This window comes from Cervus elaphus, chromosome 15 (assembly GCF_910594005.1).
Source record: "Cervus elaphus chromosome 15, mCerEla1.1, whole genome shotgun sequence".
Lineage (NCBI taxonomy): Eukaryota > Metazoa > Chordata > Mammalia > Artiodactyla > Cervidae > Cervus > Cervus elaphus.
Genome location: NC_057829.1, coordinates 77,409,347 through 77,429,482, shown reverse-complemented (window position 1 = coordinate 77,429,482; position 20,136 = coordinate 77,409,347). Strand labels below are relative to the sequence as shown.

Genomic DNA, 20,136 nt, shown 5'->3' with positions numbered 1-20,136 from the left:
AATTTATAATAACTCAGTGGGTATAAAATATGGCTGCCGGCTTCCGATGGAGCTGCTCTTTTATCTCCAGGACTCAGCAGCTTTGTTTTTCACTCTTGCCTATTAGCAGCAACCATTCCACTAACTTAAAGGAGGCTTTTGTTTTTTTACTGCTATATGTTCATTCAGATTTTGTTTCAATGATATGACCATTTTTTAATCTATCACCTTGTCTATATCATGATTGTAATACATGCTCTATAAGAGAATAAGAAACTTATTTAAGTAGTAGGAATTTAATGTTTAATAATTATATATTTAATATTTAGTAATTGATATATTTAAGTTAATTATAATTATATAGCTTATCATATCGATACATTATGTTGTTCATTATAATTATTGTTTTCTATCTTGAGCATTTTCTTCAGGATAATGCCTTAGATCCATTTTTCTGTCAGAATGTTCTAGAGCATTTAGAAAAGACCAGGGACCAGAGGCTTGACAAGGGCTGTCTAGCCAAATATTCTGTTTTCATTAAGCTTTTCCTGGACTATCCTGTATAAGATGTTAGCTTCTCCAGATATCACATCTCTTTCCACTGTACCTTTTTTCCTTAACATATATTATTATTTAGCATATTTTATTCATGAGTAAGCTCCCCTTGAGGGCAGGGATTTTTATCTTGTTTATCACTCTGTACCTGGTACCTAAAACAATGCCTGATGCATTAGGTGCCCAGTTAGGTGAAAGATGACCGAACAAGTGAATGAACAGTAACCATGTATTTCTTTGGAACTTGAATATTTGTAAGTGCTTCTAATGGCATAGCTAGCCAGCAAGATTTATCAAGTGCTTACTATGATATATACCCTCACATGCTTACTAGACAGCAACATTATCTGCTGAAAAGAGTGTAAGTAAATCTATCTGTCATTGATTACAGAGCAAGGCGTCTCTGTCTGGCAGATGGAACAGATCAGAGAACCTGTGCTAACGGCTACTGTCAGGCAGCACTTGGGTGAGATGTCGCTGCTGTTTAGACCCTTAGCTTTCACTTAACCCACTGGATACAACCCACTGCATGTGGGTTATTTGGGGTTCAGGTGGATATTGATAAAGCTCTAGTAAAATGGAGACAGTTTCTTATATTCCGTAAGTGCGGAGCTCCGACTTTTAATATCTATTTAGAGAATCTGACTCATTTGGAAATTGAGTAGAAGGCAGAATAAACAGGATGCAAGAAAATGAGTCTGATACAAATGTACTCCCTTCTCACAGCAAATGAGAAACCACTTTGATGCCATCTTATGCTGATAAAAGAATAATCCTGTATAGATTATCTTTTGAATTTTGTGCCACGTTAAAGTGTTACCTAGTTAAATAAATATAATTTATATTTTTTAAAAAATATTTAAGACTTTGAATTCCAAAGTGAAATAGTATAAGGACTCAGAAATTCTTCAAAATATGCTGCTTCACAACTTTGACTTTTGTTGGGAGGTGATTATCCATGGGTCTCTCATTAGTGTGGGCACTTTTTGATCTGCATTATCTTTCAAGGATGTTTGTGTAGTGAATATTCTCAGAAGACAGAGACAGTATTTCCCTCTGGACTAGAGGATGGATTTGTTTGCTGTCTAGTGTAATAAAGATAATATCTGCCTCTGGAACAAAGGTTGGATTGATTTGCTTACAGCTCATTATAAAAGACTGGGATTTTCTAAACTTTAGGTTCCTTTTGTTGTTTAGTTGCTCAGTCGTGTCCGACTCATTGCGACGCCATGGACTGCAGCACACCAGACTTCCCTGTCCTTCCCTATCTCCCGGAGTTTGCTTAAGCTCATATCCATTGAGTAAATGATGTCATCCAACCATCTCACCCTCTGTTGCCCCCTTTTCCTCATGCCCTCAATCTTTCCCATCATCAGAATCATTTCCAATGAGTCAGCTCTTCGAATCAAGTGGCCAAGTATTGGAGCTTCAGCATCAGGCCTCCCAATAAATATTCAGGACTGATTTCCTTTAGGATGGACTGGTTGGATCTCCTTGAAGTCCAAGGGACTCTTCAAGAATCTTCTCCAGCACCACAGTTCAAAAGCATCAATTCTTCAGCACTCAGCCTTCTTTATGGTCCAACTCTCATATCCAGACATGACTACTGGAAAAACCATAGCTTTGACTAGACGGACCTTTGTCAGCGAAGTAATGTCTCTACTTTTTAATATGCTGCCTAGGTGTGTCCTAGCTTTTCTTCCAAGGTGCAAGTGTCTTTTAATTTCATGGCTGCAGTTACCATCCACAATAATTTTGGAGCCCAATAAAATAAAGTCTGTCACTGTTTCCATTGTCTTCCCATCTGTTTGCCATGAAGTGATAGAACTGGATGCCATGATCTTAGTTTTCTGAATGTTGAGTTTTAAGCCAACTTTTTCACTCTCCTCTTTCACTTTCTTCAAGAGGCTCTTTAGTTCCTCTTCCCTTTCTGTCCCTCTCACCACCATAAGGGTGGTGTCATCTGCATATCTGAGGTTGTTGATATTTCTCCCAGCAATCTTGATTCCAGCTTGTGCTTCATGCAGCCCAGTATTTCTCGTGATGTACCCTGAATATAAGTTAAATAAGCAGGGTGACAATATAGAGCCTTGACGTATATTCCCAATTTGGAACCAGTTTGTTGTTTCATGTCCAGTTCTAACTGTTGCTTCTTGACCTGCATACAGGTTTCTCAGGAGGCAGATAAGGTGGTCTGGTATTCCCATCTCTTTAAGAATTTTCCACAGTTTGTTGTGATCCACACAGTGAAAGCCTTTAGCGTAGTCAGGTTCTTTGGTGGGACACAAACCCACTGCATGTAGAGCATCCTGGTGACCTGCTTCTCTTGCCTCTGAGCGATGTGGCATGGTCATAAGGAATGCATAACAAATATGCAGCTCATGTTACCTGCCCTGAGTCAAAAAGTCTTTTGCTCTAACCCAGGAGTTTCATGTCTTCTGCCAGCATCCATGAAACCAGGGCAGGCTAACTTGCCAGCTTGCAGGTAATATAAAAATATATTTTAAAAAATTTTATTTTTGGCTTCCCTGGGTCTTTGTCGCTGGGTGTGTGCTCTTTCTCTAGTTGGGACAATTGGGGCCACTCTCTAGTTGTGGTGCTAGGGCTACTCATTGCAGTGGCTTCTCTTTTTGCGGCTTGAGGGCTCTAGAGCTTGGACTCAGTGGCTGTGGCACATGGGCTTAGTTGCCCCGTGGCATGTAGGATCCTTCTGGACCAGGGATTGAACCTGTGTCCTCTGCTTGATGGGCAGATTCTCAACCACTGAACCACCAGGGAAGTCCAATGATAGCTTATATTTTGAGAAAGGGAATGCTGAATTTCACCTAGCTTAATCAAGGAAGAGCACATCTTCTAAGAAAAATGATTTGTATAGCAAAGTTTATGGGAATGTTTATATCAAAGAGCAGGGGAGAAAACTGAAATGTTCCTCAAACATTTTTAAAACAAGCATTGAACCCGTCCTATTGCTGGTTCTTTTCACATCCTGACCCTGAAACCTTGGGGTACCACATGCTCAGAACTCATCTGTATGTCTGCTTTCTGGTGACTTCATCCAGTCTCATGGTTTAGAAGTACCATTCGTGTCCTGAAAATGACCAACTCCAAAGTTTTGCCCTGTGGTTCAGACTGGTGTCTTCAGAAGCCTTCTCAGCATCTCCGGTTGGCCTCTCAAACCTAACTAGTAATGGATTATTTGGTTACTAGCACCATCCCCACTCCTTCTCCAGTCTTTTCCCTTTAATCATTGTCAAGACCTTCCTCCCAGTTGCGTGCATGCTAAATTGCTTCAGTGGTGCCCGATTCTTTGCGACCCTATGGACTGTAGCCTGCCAGGCTCTTCTGTCCATGGGATTCTCCAGGCAAGAATACTGGAGTGGGTTGCCATGCCCTCCTCCAGGGGATCTTCCCAGTTGCTTAGCCTTAAAACTTTAGAGTTATTTTGACTGCTCTTTTTCTTTCACATGGCACAAATATTCGACCAACAAATCTCTTCAGCCGTATCTTCATAGTATATAAAAAATCTGGCCGTTTACACCATCCCAAACATAATGCTCCTGCTCCAAGCTGCCACCATGTCTTGCCTGGATTAATAATGGTGTCCGGCCTCCCAGCATCTGCCTTTACCCCTACTGTAGATTATTCTTAATGCAGTAGCCAAGGTGATCCTTAAAAATAAAGCCAGATCCTGTCACCTTTTCCAAAGAGTTCCTTCATCTTTCAGAACGAAGTCCAGAAACCTTAATGTGACCTCCAAAGCCCCTCCCCACTTTACTCCCTGTCCTCATCTCCCACCACTTTCTCTCTGGCTCACTCTGCTGAGTGACCCTGGCCTGCTTGATCATTCTTAAACAAACTGAGCGTTGAACAGCCTCCAGACCTTTCCACTTACTATTTCTTTTGCTTGATGAGCTTTTTATCTAGGTATGTGCCTGGTGTCCTCCTCCACTTACTTGGGGTCTCTTCTCAAATGTCACTTATCATTGAGATCATCTTTGACACTATCTGTCATGTATAGATGTGTATACATGTATCTGTGTATGTTTACATATATATGTATTTATATACAGTTTAAGTTATGTAGCATTTATTTGTTGCCTGTCTCCCTCTGCTAGGCACCAACAGGGTTTGTATAGCAGCCTTTGGAAAAAAGCCTAGCTTACATTAAGCACTCAATAATAATTGTTGAATGAGTGAATGAAATGTTTATCATTGACTGATACTAATTACAGATTATTATTTCCAAATTATTAAGTCCGGGTCACCCAGGCTTGACTTCAATCAATGTCTTTTTAAGTGTGGGAAGGAGAAAATTATTTTTGGTTCTCAGACACAGCATTTCTCACACAGTGAAGAACTATTCTTTCTTCATTCCTTTTTTCAACCTTCTAATTTCATGAAGCGGAAGATCTTTGTAACAAAGAGAGAATAGCTGTCAGCCCCAGGGCCTTGTTCAGGAAATGATATCAAAGCTCAAATTGAATTGCATTATTTAATTATTTATTTTTATAGATGCTTTATATAGAGGGAAAGTGGCCCTGAAAGTTTTGATTTATGGATTTTGCCTTTGAAAATAATTATAGTTATTAAGAGAGAGCTGATTTTTTTAAAGGCATGGGCTTATCTGGTGGCTCATTGGTATAGAACCGGATGCCAATGCAGGAGATGCAGGTTCTTTGCCTGAGTCAGGACGATCCCCTGGAAAAGGAAATGGCAACCCACTCCAGTATTCTTGCCTGGGAAATCTCATGGACAGAAAGGGCCTGGCAGGCTACAGTCTATGGGTTTGAGCAGCCAAACAACAATTGCCATCATCACCTAAATCCTTCTGGAACATCGTTTTTCTGGAACGTTGTTTTGTCACAAAGGAGTCAGACGTGACTTAGTGACTAAATAACAACAATTGGAAACAGAATAGATAGTTCAAAAACCATGACAAAAAAAAAATAGTGAAGGTGGTAACATGAGTGAAACTGGAAAAGTTTGGGAAACACTGATTCTGGTAGTGGGCTTGGATTGCATCTGAAGTGATGAGGCTGTTTTAGTGTGGTCTTGGGACTCAAATATTATACCATATTATAATCATGCCATTTACTGAATAAGAAAAACTTGTTCAGTCACTAAGTCGTGTCCAAATCTTTGCGACCCCATGGACTGTAGCAAGCCAGGCTTCCCTGTCCTTCGCGATCTCCTGGAGTTTGCTCAGGTTCATGTCCATTGAATTGGTGATGCTCTCTAACTATCTAATCCTCTGTCTCTCCCTTCTTCTTTTGCCTTCAAGAAAAAAAAAAAACTGCACTTAGGTAAATGTAGTTCAACTTTTAAACTTCCATGGTGAGATTTGCCTGCCACTAATTAGGTTGAATTAGTATATTTTGGTTGCAATTTGAAAAAGTATCCTATAAGAATTGACTCTACCTTGGTCATTTCTTTTTCTTTCATTTAATCTGAGAAGGGATTTGATAGTGTCTAGAAAGGTATTGGAGAAGGCAATGGCAATCCACTCCAGTACTCTTGCCTGGAAAATCCCATGGATGGAGGAGCCTGGTAGGCTGCAGTCCATGGGGTAGCGAAGAGTCGGACACGACTGAGTGACTTCACTTTAACTTTTCACTTTCACTCGTTGGAGAAGGAAATGGCAACCCACTCCAGTGTTCTTGCCTGGAGAATCCCAGGGATGGGGGAGCCTGGTGGGCTGCCATCTATGGGGTCGCACAGAGTCGGACACGACTGAAGTGACTTAGTGGCAGCAGCAGCAGAAAGGTATTGGGCTTCCTTGGTGGCTTAGACAGTAAAGAATCCACCTGCAATGCAGGAGACCTGGGTTCGATATCTGGGTTGGGAAGATCCCCTGGAGGATAGCATGGCAACCCACTCCAGTATTCTTGGCTGGAGAATCCCCATGGACAGAGGAGCCTCTCAGGCTACAGTCCTTGGGGTCGCAAAGAGTCAGACATAACTGAGTGACTAAGCACACACACCAGAGAGGTATTATCTACTGAGTGAAAGCTAGAGGGAAAAAGTAGGATTCCTTTTGGAATTCTTCCTTGGTTGATAAGATCAACCAATTCCTAAATGAGATAAGTACCCTAAAACCTTCTAATCCACATTAAACCGAAGCAGAGAGATTTGAGTCACCTTTCTCCATGATGGAAGTGACATTTGTGAGGTGACTTCAGGTGTCCTTCTGTGATTCAAATTTGTCCTTAGCCTTTCCCTGTAGGTCCCCACTGGGGTCCCATCATCTGCCTCGAATAGCCCGTGCAGGGCAACTGAGTGGGTCCTACTTTCCCTCCAGGAAAGAGTGTTTACAGTGGACCTAAGAGCCAGTAATTGCCTTTCTGCTGTGCCTGGAAGCTTCTAAAACTCTGAGTTTCTCTTTATTCATTGAACCTTTAGTGAGAAGTAGGGAGAATCTCTTGTGATGCATTAATTATCAGGAGATATGTGTATGGTATGCAGCTACCTGGAGAGGCATTAAAGTTATAAAAGCATTTAGGGCAGAGTTGATTAAGTGTGGTTCAAGAAGCACCTACCAGAGTAGCTCTGATGCTGGTGAATGATTCCATTTTCTGGTCTCACCCAAGCTCCACGATCAGCATGTCGGTGATCAGGGTCTAGCATTTTCAATCAGCTCACCAAATTTGATGACCACTGCTTTGTTGCACATGGGCTTAGAATTGGGGGTGTGATGATGGGCAGGGAGAGGAGTATATTAGTAGCCTATTGGGAGCCATCCAGATAAGGATTCTCTGGTCATGGTCCTTCACAGCCTATGAAGTTCCCAGGAATTGGGTTTTTCTTTAGAGCAGCTTCATTAAATATAGAATTTAGGTATGAATTGCTCCACTAAAAAGCAGATATAAAAATTTATGTTCTAAACATACCTGACTAGTAATATGGAGATGGAAAAAGTCAATGTTTATAGAGCATGAGATATGTCTTATGAAATTCTGAATGGGGCAAAAGAAGCAAGGGTCTAGAATTTCCTGTTGCACAGTTCATCAGCATCCACAAGTGCAAAGCAGAAGACTGAAGTCAAATGATTATGAATAATGAAAACCCTGGCTAACCTATAGGGTGTGCTATAAATTCTGAGGATAAATGGTAACATTTGTTTATTCAACAAATATTTTTTTTGAAGTGCCATGGTACTCAAGAATAAGTCATACGCAATCAAGCTATACGTATAAGTTAGACATGATCTCTGCCTTCATAGAGATATATCATAGACTGTTTGCTTATGTTCCCCCCAAATTCATATTTTGAAACCCAATCCCTAATGGTATTAGGAAGTATGGGCTTTGGGAGGTGATATGTCATGAGGGTGGAGCCCTCATGAATGGGGTTAGTGCCTTTTTAAAAGACCCCTGAAGCTCCCTCATCCCTTGTGCCACAAGAGAATCCAGTGAGAAGACTGCTCTCTGAACCAAGAAGCGGGTCTGCAACCATACCACCCTCAATGTACCTGATCTCATCTGGACCAAGAATTAGGCGCTCACCAGACACTGAATCAGCTGGCAACTTCATCTTAGACTTCACAATATCTAGAACTGTGAAAAATAAATTTCTATTGTTTATAAACCACCCAGTCTGTGGTATTTTGTTACAGCAGCCTGAATGCATTAAGACCGGATATTAATCAGACACTGAAGTAATCATAAAACTATGACTTACCAACTGTCATTGGTGCAATAAAGGGAAAATGAAAAGATCTGCCCTAGAGAAAATGAGCTTGTAACAGAAGGATCTCTCGGTGTGTTTGTCGGGGGAGATGGACAGGTGGTCAGGAAATGATTCCCTACCCCACCTCCACTCCACCTCTCTGGGAAGAGAGGGCAGCTCAATCTTCCCTTCTACTCTATAAAGGATGAAAATATAATAACGACTTAATTTTTCCTTGTACAAAAAGTCAACTAAACCAGACTTCATTATTCCTAAGAGCAGATTTTCATACTTTTCTTACTAAAAGTCACTTAATGCTTTTGCATAAATCAACCTGGGAATATGGACAATTGGTGACCTTCAAATGTTTACCATGTGAAATGTTTATAGAGCATCTGTCATCTCTCCATTCACCATGGTAGGCTATGGAGGCTTGAAAGGTATCTACCCCTGAAGAGCATGTGATCTGCTGGCAAGCATGTGCTTACAGGAGGAGCCACAGCTAGTAGCAGGATGGGTGCAGATGAGTGGTCCAGAGCACAGGTGCAGCGAGTCTGAGGCTGCAGAGAACATGTAGAGCTGAATGGTCTGGGGATGTTACCAAAAAGGGGGAAAGATATGATAAAGCACAGATGCTCAATAAAATCATAGTAAATCTTACCAGGACTGAAAAGAGGACACACGCTAGTTGTGGTCAGGGGTCCGGGCTGCCTTATTCAAGGTGGTAGAGACAGGGATGTAGCTGGAGTTGACACTGGCCTTCCTTTGGGCAAGCAAGTTTCCTGCCAGAAATGAGTGGAGCCATAACATTCCTATTGTCATTTGAAAGATGGCTATTTAAACATTCATTAGAGTAACTTTATTTCATTTCAAAAATGGAACTAGTGTTATATGTTATTTATAGCCACATAGTTTTAAAAAGATTTCTGAACATTGGATAATGTCTGTGGAAATTTTTAAAAATCAGATCATGTGAGCTCGTCTCTCCAAATAGCATTGGCAGAAATCCTTGTACAGAATTATGTCTTAATAGAGACTGTTGCCACTTTGCAATGTGAGTCTTAACCGTGTGTTAGACTGTAATAGTTAGAGGGTGTCGAAAATGCTATGTTTTGACAGCTTCTAAAAGTCCGTTGTCCTCTGTAACATTCAATCCATGAAGGTAGCCCATGAACATCAAAATTATTTTTAATGTTTATCTAAAGCTATTAGAAAATTCAGGTTACAGCTTCTACTTATGTCAATGAATTACAATGTACCTTTCAAGAATTAAAGATTGGGTTCTGTGAAAGGGCTTGGGAAAAAGCATACCAGTTTTGTCATCCTAGGGTTTATAGGATGTTTACCAGATCAGGATCATTCTACATAGAATATGGGTGTTTATAAAATGCAAGGATTTTGTGGAGTAAAATGAATGAAAATTGAGGGGTAGGTGAGTTGGATATACAGATTAAGAGTTTTCTGTGTTTAGATGTATAGAACAGACTTTTGGACTCTATGGGAGAAGGTGAGGGTGGGATGATCTGAGAGAACAGCATCGAAACATGTATATTATCAAGTGTGAAACAGATCACCAGTCCAGGTTGGATGCATGAGACAAGTGCTCAGAGCTGGTGCACTGGGATAACTCAGAGGGATGGGATGGGGAGGGAGGTAGGTGGGGGGTTCAGGATGGGGAACACATGTAAATCCATGGCTGATTCATGTCATTGTATGGCAAAAACCACTACAATATTGTAAAGTAATTAGCCTCCAACTAATAAAAATAATTGGGAAAAAAAAAGAGTTTTCTGTGTTTAGAGTTTTTTAAAGTAAAATTGTATTATATAATGTATATGCTATAAGAACTAGCTCTTTATGTTTATATCTTATTTCCAAAATGGAACTTTAGGTGTTGGTAAAATGATAAATTTGATGCTTTTTTTCATTGCACTGTAACCCCTGTGATTTGATGTAGGTGTACAGGTCAGGAAAGTCACATTATCACCTGTTTATATTCAAAAGGGTAAGTCCCCTTCTGTCTTGAGTGGAAAAGCCATTTATTCTACCATAAATAGCTTCCCTGGTGGCTCAACAACTGCCTGCAATGCAGGAGACCCAGGTTCAATCCCTGGGTCGGGAAGATCCCCTGGAGACGAGCATGGCAACCCACTCCAGTATTCTTGCCCGGGGAACTCCATGGACAGAGGAGCCTGGCAGGCCACAGTCCATGGGGTCGCAAAGAGTCAGACATGCAAAGAGTGACTAACACCTCACCTCACCTGCCATAGATATTTTTAATCATAGATGTAAGATAGTGTCTTTCAGGAGCTTGTTCTCATTTGTAATCACCTCAATAGTGATAGCTATAAGCTTATCTAACCTACATCTCTTGATACATGTAAAGCAAACGTTCCCTCCCCATTTCTCCTTTAGATGGAAAAGAGCTGATTATTGATTTCCTTAAAATAACCTGCCATACACTTAAAGACCATTATTACCCTGCCCTCATTTTCTTTGGTATAATCCCAATTCCATCTACTTCCCCTCCCCCCAAGATGTTCTCTCTTAGAGACAAGATTACTCTTGTCGCTAACCCTGTAATTTCATTCTAGTTTCTTGTCATGCACCTCAAATCATGGAGCACTTAACCAGTTGCAGTCTTATTCTCTGTGATCAAGACCTTTTTGATTATTCCTGAGCACAAAGCAGAGCATAGTCTGACCCTACACTTGCGAATTAAAATGATCTCTAGAGTTGTTGAGTTGTAGTCAATTTCAGTTGTGAAGGGAGTTCAGAGTCTTAGGAGACTGAAGAAGTTGAGAGAGGGTGGAGTTGCTACCGTGGTACCACTATCTTGATGCCAGTTAGGTACTTTCAGAAGCAAAGGCAGGATTACTGGCTCTCTTTATGCTGTGCCAGAGCAACTTGGCTCCACCCACACGGTCCGGATGCCACCCTGGTTTAAAGGGGTATGAATAAGTGGAAAGGGACGATAATAAGTTTCCATCTCTCTAAGTATTGTGATAAGAAGTGGGTTTTGCCTTCAATAAGCTTGCAATTGAGATAAGGAGAAAATCCTGGTGGCAGTATAAGGTAACACAGATTAAGAATCAAATGTTAATCATTGTTCAGAGCCTTGAGAAAGCAGAGCAAGACAGGACTGGAAGAAGCCAGCAGCTTCATCACAAGGTCGAATCTGAGTGGGGCCAGAGAGGTTGGTTGGGGTTGTCATGGGCATTGATAGGAGGTGGGAGGAGGTGTCTATTGGACATGGGGGTTGGGAGGGTCAGTTTGGCTGGAATAAAGCACTGGTGGTCAGGAAGAGTCAGATGAATGTTTGGTAGATGCCAGAGTCTTTGATGCAAGGTCGAAGTGTTTGCAGAGTGAAGAAGGAGGGCGTTTACCATGTTAATTTGGAGGATGTGAGCAGGATAGATTGAGTGGGAGAAGCCAGAGGAAAAGCGTCCGTTAAGAGGGTTAATAAACCCCATGCTAATTACTTATTGTGGTTGCTGGTAAAAATAGCGATGCATCTGTACCTTTTTCTGTTTCCTATAGGGTTAGCTTATAGACACACAGAACTGTCACTGAGGCTATGTCCTTGGGGTCTGAAAGCTTGTAAAAGGCAAATATTCATGACCCAACTGTTTCAGGGGACTGAAACAGGGAAAGGGAAAGGACGGAATATAGACCTGAAAATTTACCTGTGGGCCCAGAATTCCAATGGGTGGCCTACTTGAGGTAGTTTTACCTGGGATAAGCAAGGTCCTATTAAGTCTGGCCAGCCTTTCATTTCTTCCTTGTGTACATTTTCAGCATTTATACATGGTACTTCCTGCTTATTAAGTAGTCTATGCTATCAGAGAAGACTTTGATACTTGTGTTATGGGCCCAAACCAAAACAAAATAGTACATTGAGTGAGAGATATTATTCTGGGTGATATATTTGTTACTTGAGCTGGTTATAATTCATGTCATTTGCACATGAATTTCCATAACAAGCATTAAAAACAAACTTACTATGTAGTCAAAGATTTTATTAATAAAAGAAGGTCCTATTGATTCCTTTTCAATCAAGTCTCTTTGGTTATTATTGTAAATTCAAGCTCTGAATTAATACCACCCCTCAAATGCCTGACCTTGGGGTCTCATTTTATCATCTGGTTGGACTTCTAACTATCTTCTTTCCCAGAAAAATCATAGATTTTCATGCACATTTAGAAATGAGTGTGAAAAGCTCTTTAAATATGTTTTGAGGCTTAGTATTTGCTTCCAGGATGATACATTAGCTAATAGTTATTTTTGGTGGAAGCTGCCCCCTCTTATTATTGTTTATGAGTCTCTGTTCAGCTATTTTGAGCTCTGGGCTACAGCATGTCATACTTTGGAGCTACAGTGCATGGTACTTTCAAAAGCACTGCTCTGGATTTCAGGGCAAAGTCTGATTCAGTGAGACCCCACAGTGTAAGGTAGAATTGGAGGTGGCTTGAGAGGACGCTATGGCAAAGTCTACCATTGGATTTTCTTTGAAGAAAGGGTTTGAGGAGATGAACAGAGTAGCATCTTAGGTGAAATAATCTTTTTTAAAAATTTAGCTTGAGTAGAAGATGGAGGAAGAGTATGGTGCAAATCCACCCATGAGGAGTCTGAGAATTCTGTACCTTATGTCTGTCCAACTCCCCTGCTCCTAAACAGGGCAGCCTAGGGGGAGGCAGTGCTGGCCCAGGTGAGGCAGAGCAGGGTTTTCACCTGTCAAGTAGAACTTCTAGAGCACAGAGCCCTTTTAGGATGTGGAGAAAGGGAACCCTCCTACACTGTTGATGGGAACGTAAATTGTGTGACTACTATGGAAAATAATATGGAGGTTCCTCCAAAAATTAACAATAGATCTACCATAGATCCAGTAAGCCTGTTCCTGGGTATTTATCTGAGGAAACAAACATATTAATTAGAAAAGATACTTGAACCCATAACTGAATCTCTTTGCTGTATAGCGATAATTAATACTTTAATGTTGTAAATCAACTATACGTCTATTAAAAAAAGAAAAGATATACATACTTATTTTCATTGCAGCAGTGTTTACAATAGCCAAGATATAGAAGTAACCTAAATGCCCATTAATAGGTAAATGGATAAGGAAGATGTGATATATATATGTACAGTGGAATATTACTTGGTCATAAAAAGATGGAAATCTTACCATTTGCAACCATATGGATGGACTTTGAGAGCATTATGCTAAGCAAAATAAGTCAGAGAAAACAAATATTGCATGACTTCACTTTTACATGGAATCTAAAAACAAAACAAATGAACAAATAGCAAATAACAAAACAAATAGTCATAAATAGATACAGAGAACAAACAGGTGGTTGCTAGTGGGGAGGGTTGAAGGGGAGAAGATAAATAGGTGAAGGAGATTGAGTTACAAACTTTCAGATGTGAAATAAATGAGTCACCAGTATGAAATGTACAGTGTGGGGAATATAGTCCAAAATTATGTAATATCTTTGTGTGGTGACAGATTGTAACTAGACTTACTGTGATGATTGCTTTGAAATGTATAGAAATATCGAATCACAGTGTACCAGGAACTAAGATAGTGTTGTAAGTCAGTTGTACTTCAAAAACAAACACATTCATAGAGAAAGAGATCAGGTTTGTGGTTACCAGAGGTGAGGGGAGGGGTCCGGGGGGAGTTGGATGAAGGCACTCAAAAGGTGTAAACTCTCAGTTATAAGATAAATACTAGTGATGCAGTGTGTGTGCGTGCATGCCTGCTCAGTTACTAAGTCACGTCCAACTCTGTGCGACCCCATGGATTGTAGCCGCAGCCAGGCTCCTCTGTCCATGGGATTTCCCAGGCAAGAATGCTGGAGTGGGTTGCCATTTCCTTCTCCAGGGGATCTTCCCAACCCAGGGATCAAACCCACATCTCCTTCATTAGCAGGTGGATTCTTTACTGCTGAATAACAAGGGAAGCCCAATGATGTAACATATAACATGATAAATATAATCAACATGGCTGTGTGTTGTATATGAAAGTTGTTAAAAGAGTAAAGAGTTCTCATCACAAGAAAAAAATGTCTATTTCTTTAGTTTTTTATCTATATGAGATACAGGATGTTCACTAAACTTATTGTGATAGACATTTCATGATGTATGTCAGTCAAATCTCTATGCTGTACGCCTTAAACTTACATAGTAGAGTGTATGAATTGTATCAATAAACCTGAAAGAAAAAATTTAAAAAGATAATGTAAAAAATAAGAAAGAAGAGAGAGAGAGAGGGAAGAGGGAAGGAAGGAAGGCAGGGGCAGCAAGCACATGGTCCTTAATGCCTGAAATGAGCAGGTAAAACCCAGATCCTGCTGTGTACGGCCTCCACTTCCCTGGGGCAGGTTCAGAAGAGTTGTGATGCCCTGTGATGAGCTGACCAGCTGGCAAAGTGCCAGACCACAAAGCCAGCATCTGCCCTACAAAAGACAAGAAAGAACCCACCTTAGGCTCCTGGCCCCCAGCAAGAATTTTACGTTGCTCAAAGCTAACTTGAAAACGTTGACCACATTGACTTGACATCCCTCCCTCTCTCGCTCCGTTGACTTGATTAAAACCACAATGAGACCAGCAGAGATGTCCAATCTCCTGATCTAGAGGAAGAATATGTCTCGTGTTTTACCTCCAAGCAACCTTTGGGCAGAGTTTGAAGTATTACCTATGCTCCTAAATTTCCGGCAGTATGAACTAGTTGACAGATGGAATGTCTCTGAAATGAGTTTTGTTGCAATCTAAAACATAACTTCTGTTTTTAGAAAGTTGAAGAAATAATTGCTACTACAACCCTGTTTGTGCCACTAAAATACTACACTGTTTTCACCCTTAATCTGACACCTCTGTACTTTGGGCCCTTCCTGTTCTGTGGTATTTTTACAACACAGGCAAGCACCTGTTAACTTTTTTTTTAACATGTAAGATTTTAAAATATGCTGTTATTAATTTCACAACTTTTATATTAAATTGCTTTGATGTACATGTTCTACTTAACTAGTTAATGGTATTCATTGGTATGTAGAGAATCCATTCAGGAGTGTAACTTGTACAAGATGTATGACTGTTTGTGGCCGTGCTTTATTGATAACAGAGGAGGCAAGATTCAGGCAGGCCTTGAGTGGGACATGTTTTAAATAATTGATCATCAAGAAGAAAGCAATTAATTCTCTTTCACTGGCAGCTCTTTTTTTTTTTTTTTTAATGAAAGGAATCTCTTCTTTCCCCTGGGCATATGTTAACTTTTAATCAAAGGAGAGACAAATAGAGATCCAAAGGTGAAAACCTAAGTATAGCCTACTGAAGATCGACCTAATTGGGATTGTGTGGTCATTTGAGAGGGAAGTTTTGAAATTTTGCTTCGTGTCACCAGTTAAAAGTATTTGCTAAGTCATTAATATAAACAGATTGAACTTTAAAAACATTTTTTACAGTGACTTTTATTTTTAAACTCTAGTTTAAAAAAATTTTTTTTAATTTATTTTTGGCCATGCTGGGTCTTCACTGCTGCATGGGCTACTTGTTGCGGTGTTCAGGCTTCCCATTGCAGTGTCTTCTCTTGTTGAGGAGCACAGGCTCTAGGGCATGCAGGCTTCAGGAGCTATGGTTCCCAGTCTCAACAGTTGTGGCACATGGGCTTAGCTGCTCCTCGGCGTGTGGAATCTTCCTGGATCAGGGATTGAACCTGTGTCTCTTGCATTAGCCGGAGGATTCTTTATCACTGAGCCACCAGGGACGCATCCCTCCCACCTTTTAAAATTTTTATATGATTCACCTTTAGATATTTTTGGCTAATATTTGGTTAATTACACTTTGTCAAAGTGTAATTTTCAAAAAGTTAAATATATGACTCTCACACCAATATAGAATGAACATTAACCAGAGATTTAGTCAACTCATGAATGAGGGAACTAGCAGAATGTAAAGCCAACTCAAAGGAGAACCACAGGAATGGGCTTAAAGGTGTTCAAGAAAGGATGTCAGGGACTTCTCTAGCGATTCAGTGATTAAAAATCTGTTCTTCCAATGCAGGGTATGTGGGTTCGATCCCTGGGGGAACTAAGGTCCCATATGCCGTGTGATGTGGCCAAAAGAGAAAAGAAAAAGAAAGAATGTAGGATAAGATGTCAGGGTTAAATATAAAACTGATTAGCGGTCTTAACAGGGAACAGGATAGTAAACCTGGACTGAAATCATCTGCACATCTACTGGACAAGAACCTACAAGTTACAGTTAACTTTCAAAGTCTGGGCTTTTAATTAGTAGTAAAATGAAAGTGAAAGTCACTCAGTCGTGTCCAACTCTTTGTGACCCCATGGACTATACAGTCCTTGAAATTCTCCAGGCCAGAATACTGGAGTGGGTAGCCTCTCCCTTCTCCAGGGGATCTTTCCAACCCAGGGATTGAACCCAGGTAAAGATCTTGTCAAACACAGATCCAGTGCCTTGGGTCATGAAATAATTCTGTGTGAGCTATTAAAATTCTAGCATGACACTGGAGAAACCTGCTTCTTTCCTTCACCTCGCGGACATGTTTTTGATAATTTTTCTTAACATATTATAAAGTGAGTTTCTCCTTATATGAGACACCAAGGGCAGTCAAATTCATAGAGACAGAAGCTAGAGTGGCAGTTTCCAGGGGCTTGGGGGAGGGAGGGAGAATAGGGAATTAATGTTTTATGGGTCTAGAGTTTCAGTTTTGCAGGATGAAAGATGTCCTGTGGATACATGGTGATGATGGCTGCTGCAAGTAGGTGAATGTGCTAAATGTCACTGAACTGTCCACTTAAAAATGGTTAAGATGGTCCATTCTATGTTATGTGTGTTTTAGCAAAATTAAATAATTTTTAAAAGTGAGCTGACACATAGGTATGTGAATAAAAAGTGAATAGTTATTCATCCTGCTGAGATAACCCATCAATAATCCTATGTTTGCGTTAACTCACTTTTCCTTGTTTGTAAAAACGTAAGTAGACTTTTGAAAAATGGGGTTGTTGAAGTTCTTTGTGAAATTTTCTCTTTTAACAGTTTATCATGGACAGACCTCTAGGTTACAAATATTGATCTAACCTATTCCTTAAAAAAAAAAAAAGCTTCATAGCCTGGATATATCATAATTTATCCAACACTTGCTCTACTGATGGAAAGTTGAGTTATTCCCAGTTTTTTTTTTTTTTTCCTGCCAGTACAAACACTATTATAATAAAACTGTTTTAGTACAAGAGATACTAAAGACCAGGATCTGAGTAGAGGTGGTAAGAAGGCAGAGGAGGGAATGGATCAAAGAAATGTTTTCCTGGGAAAACACATTGGATTTAGTGGCTAGTTGAAAATTTGGGTTTAAGAGTGGGAGAATGCATAGTGATGGCATTTTATTAAAAGAGGGAATAGCAGAGAGTTTTAGAAGAAATGGCAGGGAAGCTGAGAGAATAGAGTTTATTTGGATGATGCTATGTTCAGATAGGTGTATGCCCTGGTTGGGGAAGATGTCACAGATAGCCTCTGATTTGAGAATCCTTTGCACAGTCATAGTTGAAACTCTAAGAGTGGATGAGATCTGTTTCTAAAGTGTGTGTGCATGCTAAGTCACTTAAGTTGTATCCTACTCTTTGTGACCCCATGGCCTGTAGCCCACCAGGCTCCTCTGTCCTTGGGATTCTCTAGGCAAGAACACTGGAGTGGGTTGCCATTGCCCTCCTCCAGGGGATCTTCCAGACACAGGGATCGAACTTGCATCTCTTAGGTCTCCTGCATTGACAGGTGGGTTCTTTACCACTAGTGCCACCTGGGAAGCCCTCTGTTTCCAGGGAGGCCTTATATTTTAGAGGAAAAAGGTAATGTCCATGGGAGTTACCTGCCTGTAAGGGTGTGGCCAAGGAGACTGAGAAGTTGTGACCAGAGGAGGAGAAGGAGGAAGAGGAATAGGCGAGTATACCCGGAGAAGAGAAAGAGGGAAAGGTCTGAGATTACATCCCAACTAGTCCATTCTTTGGAAATGTATGTGTTGTTAAGTACTTTTAGGTCTGAGCAGTACAGACCTTCCCTCCCACTACCCGCTGTGTGTGCCTTTCATGACCCTTGCCTCTGTGAGTCTGTTTTCAAATGCTAGTTTCCTCGGGTATAAACCACCAGAAACAATGGTACAGTTTGGTAAGCACATTTGAGCCACTGCCTTGAATTTAAAGACCAAGCCAAATCAAATCGCAAAGGGCACAGTTTGATTGTAGTTTGGCATCTCTCAACAGTAATTACAAAATCACTTTTAAGGCTATTTTATGATCATATAAACTAAGACTTTATTATTAAAGGAGAGCATGTGTCAATTTCACAAAACCATGTGAACTAGAAAGCCTGCAAAGATACCCTAAGGAAGCGGTGAGTGCAGGGATTTCTAAAACATTTAGAATTAGCTTTGAAGCCATCCCTACAATCTGCATGAGCATAAGGATGACCCTGTTGCCGCCAAAGCTTTTTATAAAGGATCTGTGAACTTTTACATTCTGTCTACCTTAGGAGATTGGAGGAGAAACTTTTATTAGCAAGGAAAATAATATAAGGAAATTATTAGCAGTCCAAATGCATTATTTTGTCACCTGTCATGGTTTTGACAAAGACCCGAGTTTGGAAGAGCAACTGAGTCATAGGAACTACTTCATGCCACTAAGGAGTGAAGTTGGTAGGAATCTGCCAAAGTTGAAGTGGATTCAGTTTAATTAAAAAATTGGTTCCCAGCCTTACGTTAAATTCTGTGGTTAGAGGTTTCTACAAATCAAAAGAAGTAAAGCTGAAGACTCTTATCCATAAAGTGCCTTGTAGTCTTGTGTGAAAATTAAAAAATACATAGAAAGATATTGAAGAAAAATCTCTAAGGTGTCCTGTGACTCTCAGGATTGTGTTTATCGTTGTTGAAGGAATTTGCAATTAGAGCAAGGTTAGTCCTAACTTCAGTTGCCTTGACCCACAGGACTCATATTGTAGGAAAAGGCAGGAATGAAAACAGTGGGGGCACTGGCAGGTTAGGGAGGCAGCAGGTGGTGAACAAGCTGGCTTCCAGGTAATGTGATCACAGCAGAGCTTATATGGTCATTTTCAGCATGATGGACTCAGGCCATCATCTTGGGTTACTTGATTATAAACTGCAAAGAAGAAGGTCACAGCTGTGGAGTGTGGACCTAAACAGACAGATGAACCCACAGTGGAAAGCTTGTTGTAGCTTCTGTGTCACCTTGAATATCTTCAGTAGTTGCAATTAGTAGAGACTGCGAGCTGGGGTGGGAGTGTAAGATTCTATCCGAATCCATCAGAGTCTTACTGTGCTCAACACTAGTTCATCTAGGTGCTTTCATGGGTCATGAGAACTTACCAGAGGAACCCTGGATATGTTCTAGCAGGTCCTTAGGAAAACTATTTAGTGACTGAATTCAGTTCATCCTTACCCCAGATAAAAGCCTATTCCAGCTGCTGGCAGGAATAATCAAGATGAATCCTGGATTCTTTGCCTCAGGATCTGAATTGTATAGGAGTCAACCAACCCTGGGAATACAGAGGTTAAGAACAGAGATTTCCAGCTTTGATGTTACTTCCCGGTCATTTGTCAATGGAAAGTCTTTACTCTCAGGAGCCGCCTTTGGCTTTATTTTTGGACAAGCTGCTGAGTCCTGCTCTGGTCTTGTCTGAACATGCAGACCTGGCGTCTCAGGACATACTTTTTCACACCATCTCCATGCTCCACAGCTGCGCAGGTTTGGAAGAGATGCCAAAATCCAGACACGGCAAAGCAGTCTCTTTTTTGCATGTGCTGATGTCCGGAATGACAGGTTTATCTTGGACACGTTCCCTTTTCTTTCCTCTTTGACTTGTTCACTTTTATCTCTCTCTTTAATATATAAATAATGGACTTATCCT

At 40.6% G+C, this 20,136-nt stretch overlaps 1 protein-coding gene across 21 annotated transcripts in view; it reads left to right on the top strand.

The window, feature by feature from the left end:
* ABLIM1 (actin binding LIM protein 1) overlaps positions 1-20,136 on the top strand; it is a 322,565-nt gene that overhangs the window by 169,000 nt on the left and 133,429 nt on the right. The window lies entirely within an intron of this gene.